Source organism: Miscanthus floridulus, chromosome 12 (assembly GCF_019320115.1).
Source record: "Miscanthus floridulus cultivar M001 chromosome 12, ASM1932011v1, whole genome shotgun sequence".
NCBI classification, from domain to species: domain Eukaryota; kingdom Viridiplantae; phylum Streptophyta; class Magnoliopsida; order Poales; family Poaceae; genus Miscanthus; species Miscanthus floridulus.
Genome location: NC_089591.1, coordinates 23,111,102 through 23,123,726, shown reverse-complemented (window position 1 = coordinate 23,123,726; position 12,625 = coordinate 23,111,102).

Sequence of the window (12,625 nt, the reverse complement as noted above, 5' to 3'; positions counted from 1 at the left end):
CTCATCAAGTGGCTTGGTAAATATATCAGCAAGTTGATCTTCGGTGCCCACACTCTCAATTGAAATGTCCCCTTTTTTGTTGATGATCTCTAAAGAAATGGTGGTGGACATCAATGTACTTTGTTCTTGCATGTTCAATCAGGTTGTTGGTGAGCTTGATAGCACTCTCATTGTCAGAAAACAATGGCACTTGTTTGAACTTGATTCCAAAATCATTCAAGGTGGTCTTCATCTAAAGAATTTGTGCACAACAACTAACAGTGGATATGTATTCGGCTTTGGTGGTTGAAAGTGCAACACTATTTTACTTCTTTGATGACCAAGTGTTAGATTGTTTAGCTCTGGCAATGCCTAGCAATGTGATCTCATAGATAGATCTAGATGATAGCACATGGGACACAAGGATTTATACTGGTTTAGGGCATGGCATCGTGCTAATCCCTACTCTAGTGGTGCAGCTACTCTTCTTGTATTCTAATGCTCGGTTACAAGGGCTGTTGCTCCTAGCTACAAGGTAGATTGGAATGAGGCAATGGTGTCATGGTGGACCTAACAATCATGGAGTCCTTACCCCTCTTTATCTAGGTAGAGGGGTAGGGTTACAGTAAGGGTGATCGGTGCTACAGATTGGATTCCTAGTCTGTTACAATAGATCAATTCTATCCTACCATAGCTACGATGGCGATAGATATCTTTGATACATCATGATCTCCATGTTGATGCTTGTGCCAAGTCCTTGTAGGCTTCTCCCTTGGTCATCCTTGATGGGCCAGATATATGGCCGGTGAGGGTACCCCAGGCCCATATCTCTGATAGTAGCCCTTGTGGGATTTAATGATGGACTCATAGAGCTTTGCTATCCCTTAGGTGCCATGAGTCCCTATAAAGTTCAGGTGCTATAGGTCTAGATGAACACTTCTTGGGTACCGAGACATTTGAATACAGTTAGAGGATCTCGAGTATTAGGATGACTACGAGCATTCACACTAGTTGGTAGTAATGCCTTTCTGAGTTTTGGGATTCCTTCAGGTGGAAGTATCCTGCCCATTTGAATGCATCATCCACACATCGTTGAATCCTATAGAGATAAGGATAGTGGTGCCTAGGAAGTCAAACCGTTCCGTTTCCCATATTTTTACCGTGTGGAGTTCTCTCGATGCTTGAGTTTGCCTTTAATGCCAACCACCAACTACCCCACTACCATCCTTAGGGCGCTTATTTAAGCAGGGGTAGGGAGGCCAGTGAGTCTCACCCCTCCTTTCTCCCCAAAATCCCCTAGCCTTAGACTGAGTGTGAGAGTGGTGATTCAACATGCGCATCATGGTTCATGGCGCTCTCCGGTGGTCGCACCATCACTAGGAGAAGGCTTTCAAGATCAGGTTCCATAGTGGCCTGGTGGTGGCCATTCTCCTTGGGTATTAGATGAAGTTCCATGAAGATGGGGATGAACAATACCATTGGTGGCCCCGAGCCATCGAGGACACAATGGCCAGGCTCATCGACGGTCGGCGCGCTGGAGCTTTCTAGGTCAGAATATCTGTAGGAAATCCTAGAGGGTAGAGGGTGGTTTGCCATGGTTGGGAAACCCTTTGCCCCATAGATCCTGACCTGGGTGCTCTTGTGTATTGATTTAGAGGCTTGGAGCCACCAAATCATCGTTGCTTTCTCCTCCTCGACATCGCAAAAGATGGTGTGGGGTCGTCCTCCTCTTAGGGCTCCTCTTGGATGTTAGAGGAAGCTCAACAAGGTGGAACTCCCTGAAGCATCTTCTAGGCATTGTTCATGCTCATGAAGGCTCAAAGGCGAGATGAAGGTTGTCGTGCGTCTCGATCCAACTTCTCCGCTTCATCCGACGATGGCAGTCCACTGAGGGTATCCCACGATGGTAGATTTGTTGGTGGGGATGCGCGTAATCAGGAACTAGATGGTGACATAAGGCAGCAGAGACAACTATTTAGACAGGTTCGGGCCGTCTAATCGACGTAATACCCTACGTCCTATGTCTTTGGTGTATTGTATTGAATACATGATGTCGAGTAGAGAACCCCTGCCTCTCCTTATATACTCTAGAGGGGCAAGGTTACAAGTAAAGTTTCCTATTTGGTACTATACAATGTCTTGCGGTGCACGCTGAGCAGCGCTGTGCATGCCTTGATCTTGTGGGCTGGGCCACCTCCGATGGTGCAGCCCACGTCTTGGGGGCCATACCCCCATAGTTAGTCCCCGAGCCTGACAGTAGGTGATGCAGTCACGTGGTGTCAGGGTCATAAAGTAGAAGACCGGCCGAGTAGACAGCCAGTCCCCAGGCATAGCCTCGAGATGAGAACAAGCACATTCACCGCAAGGTGAAGTGTGCCCACTAAGTCCCCAAGCCTGCTAGAAGATGAAGAATGAATCTTGTAGCAGGGTCAAAGAAGTCTGAAAGCTTGCCGACGTCGTCTGACATATGCGTATCAAGACCCCAGACGTGCTGCCCAAGACCAGCACCCTGATTCGAACAGCATGGAGCAGCTTGATAGCACACCGATGAGACGTAGCAAGATCCAAGCAGTAAGGGAGTCCCTGACGTGCTGGCGATGACCGAGCACCGAGGAGCGAGGAGTCCTCGGCGTCGCTGTCGATGACCAAGCACCGAGGAGCGAGGAGTCCCCGGTGTAGGTGGCGATGTCCGAGCACCGAGGAGTGAGGAGTCCCCGACGTAGGCGGTGATGACCGAGCGTCGAGGAGCGAGGAGCGAGGAGTCCCTAGCGTAGGCGGCGATGACTGAGCACCGAGGAGTGAGGAGTCCCCGGCGTTGCTGGCGATGACCGAGCACCGAGGAGTCCTCGGCATAGGCGGCGATGATTGAGCGCCAAGAAGCGAGGAGTCCCCGGCGTAGTTGGCGATGACCAAGCGCCGAGGAGCGAGGAGTCCCCGGTGTAGGCGACGATGACCGAGTGCCGAGGAGCGAGGAGTGAGGAGTCCCCGGCGTAGGCGGCGATGACCGAGCACCAAGGAGCGAGGAGTCCCCGGCATCACTGGCGATGACCGAGCACCGAGGAGTCCTCAGCGTAGGCGGCGATGATCGAGCACCGAGGAGCAAGGAGCGAGGAGTCCCTGGCATAGTCAGCGATGACCAAGCGCTGAGGAGCGAGGAGTCCCCGGCGTAGGCGGCGATGACCGAGCACCGAGGAGTGAGGAGTCCCCGGCGTCGCTGGCGATGACTGAGCACCAAGGAGCGAGGAGTCCCTGGCGTTGCTGGCGATGACCGAGCACCGAGGAGTCCCCGCCGTAGGTGGCAATGAATGAGCACCGAGGAGCGAGGAGTCCTCGATGTCGCTGGCGATGATCGAGCACCGAGGAGCGAGGAGTCCCCGGTGTCACTGGCAATGTCCGAGCACCGAGGTGCGAGGAGTCCCCAGCATAGGCGGCTGAGGTCCGAGCACTGAGGAGTGAGGAGTCCCCGGTGTTGCTGGCGATGACTGAGCACCGAGGAGCGAGGAGTCCCTGGCGTCGCTGGCGATGACCGAGCACCGAGGAGTCCCCTGCCATAGGCAGGTGATGAATGAGCGCCAAGGAGCAAGGAGTCCCCGGCGTCGTTGGCGATGACCGAGCACCGAGGAGCGAGGAGTCCCCGGATGTCGCTAGGCAATGTCCGAGCACCGAGGAGTGAGGAGTCCCCGGCGTAGGCTGCGAGGTATGAGCACCGAGGAGTCCTCAGGCGTAGGCGGCGATGTCCGAGCACTGAGGAGTCCTCGACATAGGCGGCGAGGTCCGAGCACTGAGGAGTCCCTGGTGTAGGCGGCGATGGTCCGAGCACTGACGTAGCTGACGACATTCGTGCGGTGAAGTGTGCCCACTTAGTCCTCGAGCACTGAAGTATTCATGTGCACCGAGGAGTAACAGGCATAGCTGGCGATGAAGCAAGAGCGACGAACAGTCTGGTCAACTGGTCGGCGGCGAAGTGAGCATTGAGTAGAAGCGACCGGCGAACAGTCCGATCAACTGGTCAGGCGACGGAGTCCATGAACCAAGCGGTCCAACCAGTTGATCGGTGGAGAAGTCCGGACACTAGGTGGTCCGATCACCTGGACGATGACCCTGCAATACAAACATGTAGAATGGGTAGTACATGATGTAAAAATAAATGAACTCTGGAGAAAAATCAGCAATGGTGATGAAACGGCGTATGCATCTCGGCGATCAGTTGGTGTGAAAAATATATTTATGTTTAATATAAACCTCCCGAACTAGTTAGTGTATAGCTGAGTCTCTAGCCCTAGCTAGCCCATAGTCCATAACGTCGAGCGCGGAGCCCGTGCACGTGTAGGAGGAACAGGTGTGACCAAGGAGCCACTGCCGACCACCCATAACACAGAGCGCGGAGCCCGTAGCACGTGTAGGGAGGAGCCGGAGACAGGGCCGTCTCTGGAGGCGTCCGAGCATCAACAAGACTGTTTGGGGGTTCAGAAAATCATTTGGAGAGCAAACATGGAGAAAACAGCTCGAAGGAAAATAATGGCGATATACGGAGATTGGAGAATATTTAGAAGCGTCCGAGCATCAACAAGACTGTTTGGGGGTTCAGAAAATCATTTGGAGAGCAAACATGGAGAAAACAGCTCGAAGGAAAATAATGGCGATATACGGAGATTGGAGAATATTTAGAAGAATATTAAAACGTGACTTAGCTTTTAGATAGAATGTCAGGGTCAGCGACTGTATGGTGTTTTTGGTCGGTGACGCTGGGCAGCTCGCTTGCAGCTCGGCAGCGACGAGGGATGTCAGTGAGGGCCGCCGAGTAATGACGACGAGATAACGGCGAGGGGTGTCGGCGAAAGATGTCGGCAAAGGCCGCCGAGTGGTGATGACGATGAGTCGACAAACGTCGGCGAAAGATGTCGGCAAAGGCCACCGAGCAGTGACGACGAGTTGACGGCGAGAGACGTCGACGAAGGATGTCGGTGAAGGCCACCGAGCGGTGACGACGAGTCGACGGCGAGAGACGTCGACGAAGGATGTCGGCGAAGGCAGTCAGCGAAGGCTACCGAGGGCAGCGGCGGCGAGTGGTCGGCGAGGGCTGACGAGAGCAGCAATGATGAATCGTCAATGAGGGACGTTGGCGAAAGATGTCAGCGAGGGCTGTCGGTGAAGGCCGCCAAGGGCAGCGGTGGCGAGTCGTCGATGAGGGCTAATGAGGGCAGTGGCGGCGAGTGGTCGGCGAGGGCTGATGAGAGCAGCAACGACAAGTTGTTGGTGAAGACGACCTCGGAAGGTGGTTCCGAGATTGGATCTGCTGTCGCAGGGGCTGGTGTAGCAGCGATGAATCATCGTCGTGGACCGGGATGGATCTCCACAAGATTGACGACGAGAATGCATTGTTGATTTGAGATCCATCTGGCTCGCCATGGATCAAGCGCACACCCCTACCTAGCGCGCCAACTGTTGACAGATTATCGTCAGCAGTCCACCGAGGGGTATCCCACGATGGTAGATTTGTCGGTGGGGATGCGCGTAATCAGAAACTAGATGGTGACACAAGGCACAGAGACAGCTATTTAGACAGGTTTGGGCCGTCTGATTGACGTAATACCCTACGTCCTGTGTCTTTGGTGTATTGTATTGAATACATGATGTCGAGTAGAGAACCCCTGCCTCTCCTTATATACTCTAGAGGGCAGGGTTACAAGTAAAGTATCCTATTTGGTACTATACAATGTCTTGCGGTGCACGCCGAGTAGCGCCGTGCACACCTTGATCTTGTGGGCTGGGCCACCTCCGATGGTGCGGCCCACGTCTTGGGGGCCATACCCCCACAGGTGTCCATTGCTTAAGTGCTGATGATAAATCCTACAATCATAGGGCTTATCATAATTGTAGCAGTTTCTAATATATTCTGGTTATTGTAAACCTGGTATGTAAGATGCAGTAGAGTTTAATCGAAAAAGAATGTCTTTTGTTGATTTTGAACACTACTACATGTGTCTCGATTTAATCAGGTGGTTTAAAGATTTTTGTTCCATCAAACCCGGCCTTGCATTTTTTTGGGCCCCCTTCCTGACCCGATGGGTAGTTAGTATAAGTACAGGTTATGCAAGCGATCTAATCTAAAATTTTACTCTGACCAAGAGCGGTGATTCATGGTTCCTGAAGCTAGCAATCCCGAATGCTCAAGGATCACTTGGGGGAATACCAAACGCATGTAAACCTCTAGGGTTGTGGCACATGCTATTCTATCGAGCTAATAACGGGTAGAACATGTGATCATTCGCTAGGGCACGTCATGAAACTATTTTCCTAGATTCTTGGAGCTCGTACTTTGGCTACAGCCAGGGGCTGACAAGTCTTTTGGTTTCCCACAAAGGGGCACACATCCACTGAAACTAGGTAGTTCGAGCCTGTTCGAACATTCGAGAGATTTATGTAACCTCGAGGCCAGAGGTTTTAGGATCAGCTAGCGACCCTCCCAAACATTCCCCTTACTTTGGAGATGGTAGGTGTAGTAGAACCAACCAATTTATAGTAGCACAAGTACAATGATAGCCCACAAGCGGTCGCACTATCATACTTGAGCCCATATAAACTCGGTAGTCCATCGAGTACCATGATGGGTCTCGATTAACCATCAATATACAACCAAGATCATACATGATTCAACATACATGTCACATGTTATATAAGGTTCACAACTATAGTTCATTCATTAGAGTATGAATTAAGGTAGCACAAGCAAATTAAAGTTTGAAACTATCATCTACCATTATAGTTTAAATACAGTGCCAACTCATGATCACACTCCCACAAAAGCATATAAGAAGGATTAATAAGAGATGCCTACCCAGGGCTCACTCCTCGTCCATGGCAGGACAAAAGCAATTCTTGCAATAGCCGTTATAAACTATATCATCTGCAACAATTAGAATAAAACCTTGAGTATGAGAAGGTACTCAGCTAGACTTACCCATCATAAACCAAAAATAAGGTGACTCCAAGGATTATGGAAGGCTTTATAAGTGGAGGTAGCTTGACAACATTTTACATAAAAAGTGACTAATTCAGTTGTATAATTACACTTCGGTCATCAAGTTAATTATAGCTATTCATCTCTAGATTAGCAACTAACCCGTGCCAGACATATGATATATCATTTAGTAGCATACAATAGTAACCATAGCTGGTGTAGTAATTCCATGTTCATCCAAACCATCACATTCCATAACAAAGTTACTATGATGTTGGGACTGGCCAAGTTTCTCACTAGTCCAGGAGAGACATCGATTCGAATTGATTTCAACCAGCTAAGAATTTATTTCTAACACAAACCTAGGCCGACCAGATCAATGGTCACCTTAGGTCACCTTTGGTACAACCCAGGTACACATTTCATGGGTTCAACCAGCGCTGCACAATCAAGAACAACCAGCTGCTAGGACGATCAAGACTACCCTACCCTTGGGCTCACGTCTGGCTCCCTGCATATCCTTACTACCATCATTGAGCTACTCGGCCTAAGTGCACACTTTTACAGAACAGGGCCCGGCCTGAGTTGAGCTACTCGGCTTCACGGTCGAAATGAGTTATCTGGCCAGCCAAGTGATAGGCATACGTTCAATCTTGTCAGAAGCACCAACAATGGTACAGTCCTTAACCGATATAGATGGAATCACTATGAGTCAACCTACACATAAACTCTACCCGGCCTCTATTTATATTACCTCATGGTTCTTTTCTACGATAGCAAATATAGCCAACCGTGCTTTGGTATCCACCTATATCTCGCAGGTGACAGGAAATCACCCAACTTCTACCGGTCTAAGCATGACTAAACATATATTTGAACATAGACCTACATAGGGTTAAAGGTATATGTAACTGGACAAGGTAGTTCTATGCATCAAGTGTTTTCAATCAAATCTTATAACCTAATGCATCAAACATAAAGGACTCAAGTGATATTTTGTAAAACATAGGAGACTTAGAATGCTCCGGGGCTTGCCTTTGAGGAAAGAGGTTGGCTGGTGATCTGGGTACTTAGGGAGATCTTCGAGAGTTTGATCCTCTTCTCCTAGAGCAGCGGCCTGAGGCGTCTCCTATTGATCCTCCTCCTCTTCTTCGTTGAACTCCAACAGAGTTATTTCTTTGGACGATCCTATATGCATGAGCATGAAATAAGATATCACGAATGCATATATGATGACATGTATAATATTTTAATATGATATGATGTGATGAATGCATCCTCTCAAGTGTTTTCAATGGCTTTGCATCAAGTAATAACAAGTTGCATCTTATTTTACTGAGTTGGTGCTTATCTCTTCTCTAATAACTAAACAAACACTTATGTAAATCATTTTCTGGACTATAAGACTTCAGCCACTTGTTTTGACCATAACTGGAGTTATACACATCAAAACAATATGATTGTAGACATTATGGAAATCTTATGAAATTTCCTATAACTTTCTTTTAATCATCTTAATGTGATTCAACAGTTATCTATGTCAAACAATTCAATCCTTCAGATCTGTCCATAGAGCAAGCATTTCGGACAGCAGACTTCTAACAGCCATAATTCTTAAACCATAAGGCCTATGACTACAAAAATTTAACACAAGGTAGATATGTAAGTTATCTATAATTTTGTTGTGAACATGTTTTATAGAAAAGTACCATTATCATTACGAAATTATCATCACAACCAAAACTATACATGCAGCCATCTAGTTGAATTATAAAGCAATAATTAAGTAGTTGCATACAACCAATTGTTTTTAAGCCTAACTAATAACATCAATAGATCATATGCATCACAAGCACCATAGAAAACATCATAGGTTAAACATAACTAATTTATTTATATCCATTTATTAATTACCTTAAATAATAAAGTGATTTAAAGGATAAATATTTCCATTGATTAATAAATTCTAAGAAAATTATTGTAGTCTACAAATGACCTTAATAATATACTATATAATTTTCATGCTATTTGGATAAGTATAACTACCTTTACAAAAATGACAAGTTACACAAGCTTATTTTAGCATAGTGAAAAGTATCAAGCGATAGATTTAATATTTTTTTACATTCCTCCAAGCATAAGATTACTGTGTAAAAATTTGCATAATCATATGTTATGTATTTGTAGCCCAATTAATTCTATCAAAAACTAGCAATTAATTAGGATTAAATAGGAAGACCATATTTTAAGTATGCTTAGTATAGGTTTAATATTTTTCCTAGCTAGATCATGTCAACACAAGACTAGCAAATTGGAATCACAATTTTATCACTTTTATAGCTCAAGTTATGCAATTTACAAGATAGAAAGCATTTAAAAAGCATTTATCTAACTACATTTTATTCTCTAAGAAAAATACCATAAATAGTGCATCTCATATTTTTATCAAATACTACACTTCATGAGGAATCCAACAAAATTTGGTTTACCAAAATTGGACACTCCTAACTCTAGATATGAATTTTTGAAACATGCATTCAAATCTATGAAATAAATCTAGAAAATCACATCATCACACAGACTGACAGCTGGGGCCCGTGGTCAACGGGGACCCTCTCATCAGCGAGACCAAAATAGGGGATGACGCTGACCGGCGAGAACTCGCCGACAGGTGAGGTCTTCTATGGTAGCGTCTTCACCACTTGCACTCATCTCACCCATGCATATCGACTTGTAGGCTTAGTTGGCTCGGTGGCTCGCTAGGAGCAAGCTCAACGGCGGCCATGGCAGACGACATAGGTCTAGTGGTGGTACATCAGCCATCTTTGGCTATGGCACACTCAAGCGAGGATGGCTACTCCATCCTGGTGACCTAGCAAAGCTACACGGTGTAGGTGAGGGCTCGAGGTGGCAGTCAATGAGCTTGGCCATGTGCATGGCCATGCGGCGGTGCATGGAGCGTGGCAGTGCTCACACTGTTCTTGCTAAACAATGGCGAAAGGTGGGTCTTCATCATGCCACTAGTGAGGTCTAGGTTACTTCGACCTAAGGCATGAGAGAAAGGAGGGATACGGTGAACCAACTCGGCGGCGGTGAGCTCGAGTGCAAAGGTGGCCATGGCAGGCGCGTGCTAGAGCGGCGACTCGTTCTGGCGCCGTCAAGTGGTGACATCATCCTAGCTCTGGCCTAAGCATCTAGACTCTAGCACTGGTGTTGGATCAGAGGAGGTGGAGGCATGCGGTGCGGTGAAAGGGTGGGACCTTGGTGAGCCACGAGCATGGTGGCGCTCCGGTGATGGCAGCGGCTGTGGTGAGGTGAAATGCCATAGTACCTAGAGTCAGTAGGTGGTGCTGGTGGCTCAAGGAGGTGTAGGTAATGGCATAGCAGCTATGGCCAAGACGTATTGGCCGGCGAGGCTATGTCAGTGGTGAGCGACTATGATGGTGCTATGGCGAGCTCGGCGCTACGCTTTGGAGAGGCAGAGCGAGAAGGAGAAGGTGAGGGTGGGTGAGTGGAGTGAGCGGCGAGTGCGCGGTGTTTATGCACCGACGCTGGCCTGACTGGCCGGGCCAACATGGGTGTGCTGCCACCATGTGGTGGCCATGACCTATGGCTGGTCGACCACTGCCATGTGCATCCATGCGATTAAGATGCCGCCATCATCGACTGATAGCGCCACATCAGCCCCATGTAACTCCTAATCCGTTCGTCCATTGCAAAAACTCCATTAACGAAAATTGTAGAGCTACATGCCATCTACAACTTTGCTTTAAAAACCATCATCTAATTCTCACTGGTTAACAAACTACATTGCTCCAAAGTAAGGTACTTTAAAACTGAAAACCGTTTCAACACTTAGAAAATTTTGCAAGTCTCAAAACAACATTTTGTTGATATTTGTGAGCTATTTTTGAGCATGCTATGCACTAAATTAGACCTTGACCCAAAAATAAAAGTTGTTACCCTAGTCAAGTACTACAACTTTTATTTAGGTCACATAGCCATGCAAATACTCTAAGCTACTTTTCAACTTTGGCCAAACTAGCATAATGGAAATGTCATTTTAAATGAAACCAACACTTAGAAGCAAAATTGGCCTAGGTCATGAATATAAACATTGTTCCATTTACCATCCTAGATGTGTCTAAGGTGTTTTCATGACCTCAGAACCATCTCATACATTGGTCATACATGATTGCAAGCATAAACACATAAATCAACATTTCATGTGACAATGTATAAGAATGAGATGAAATTTCATATGCTCATGTTCATTAATGCTTGGATGATGCTTGTGCTCATGAATTGCAGATGTCTAATGCAAAGCTTAACACTAGGGTGTTACAGTAGGGTTTAGCTTTTACAGTTTCGACTCGTCCAACTTAGCAGCCCTTGCCCATATGTTCAGCTGAGAAACACCTTTAGAGTGTAAGGGAGAGCAAGAGTCTAGTGGGGTGATTGAGATTTGATAATTCATGATCAAGGACCTCATTAGTACATAGGGAGTAGCAAGTGTGCATTCACCCTTCTCATTAGGCTTGTCTTGGGTCAAGTGAGAGCTTGTGCTTGTTACTCTTGATGATTGCCATCACCTAGATGTCTTGGTGGTGATTGGGGACTTGGTGATCATCCTATGAAACTTGTGGATGGCCCAAGTCATGGGTGAGCGGTTTTGGGTGATTCACCTGCAATGGAGTGTCAAAGAATTAGCCAGTAGAAAGCACTTGATCCTTGCTTAGATCAACGGGGAGCTACACCCTTGCGCGGGTACTCTAATGAGGACTAGTGGGGAGTGGCGAATCTTCGATACCTCAAAAAAAATCAACACTGTTTCTCTTCCTCTCTTTACTTTGAACATTTACATTTGAGCAATTCAATTGATGTCTCTAGTATTCCTTGAATTGTCATGCTAGAGTAGGATTGGAACCTAGGGTGCAAAACTCTTATGCAATAGAACAATAGAAACACCTTATAGGCACAAGGGGGGTGAAATGGGCTAAGTGTAGGGCTTAATTATTGCAAGAAATTTAGAATTAGCCCAATTCACCCCCTCTCTTGGGCATCTTGATCCTTTCAACCCAGTTACCTTAGGTCAGAGCACCCAATCACTTTCGATGAAAGTGACTAACCCAAACACTCAGTCGACGTCGGCAGGTTCCCCCTGGTTGTCAGCGTAGTTCTCGAGACTAGTCCATGCCACTAAGATCTTCATGGATGGAGGAAGTGATTCCAATCTGATATATTGGGACACTTTCGAAAGACTAAAGATTAGCATAGACAAATTACACCCACCAAGATAGTACCAGGGAGACAGGTGATGCCTCTCACCATCATAGATCTATGGGTTACGTTTAGGACACCTATCATGTCATCCTCGGCATACCGTGTTTCATTAAATTCATGGTTGTCGCTCACTATGCGTACCTAAAGATGAAAATGCCAAGACCCAAAAGTCTCATCATGATCTCTAGGATCTTCAAAATGCCTATCAATGCGATCTACTCGCCTATCGGGAACGTGGTCCGAAACTTGGATCCGGCGCAACGCAAGCTAGACTATGTCCTCATGCAAAGACAAGACTTGGGATCGTTGATGCTAGTGCTACCGTGTCTTGATTTCCAATTTCCACCTCCCTAAGAAAAGAGGCTACCACTAGCCTAGTTCACACCCTTGGAGCCAACCATG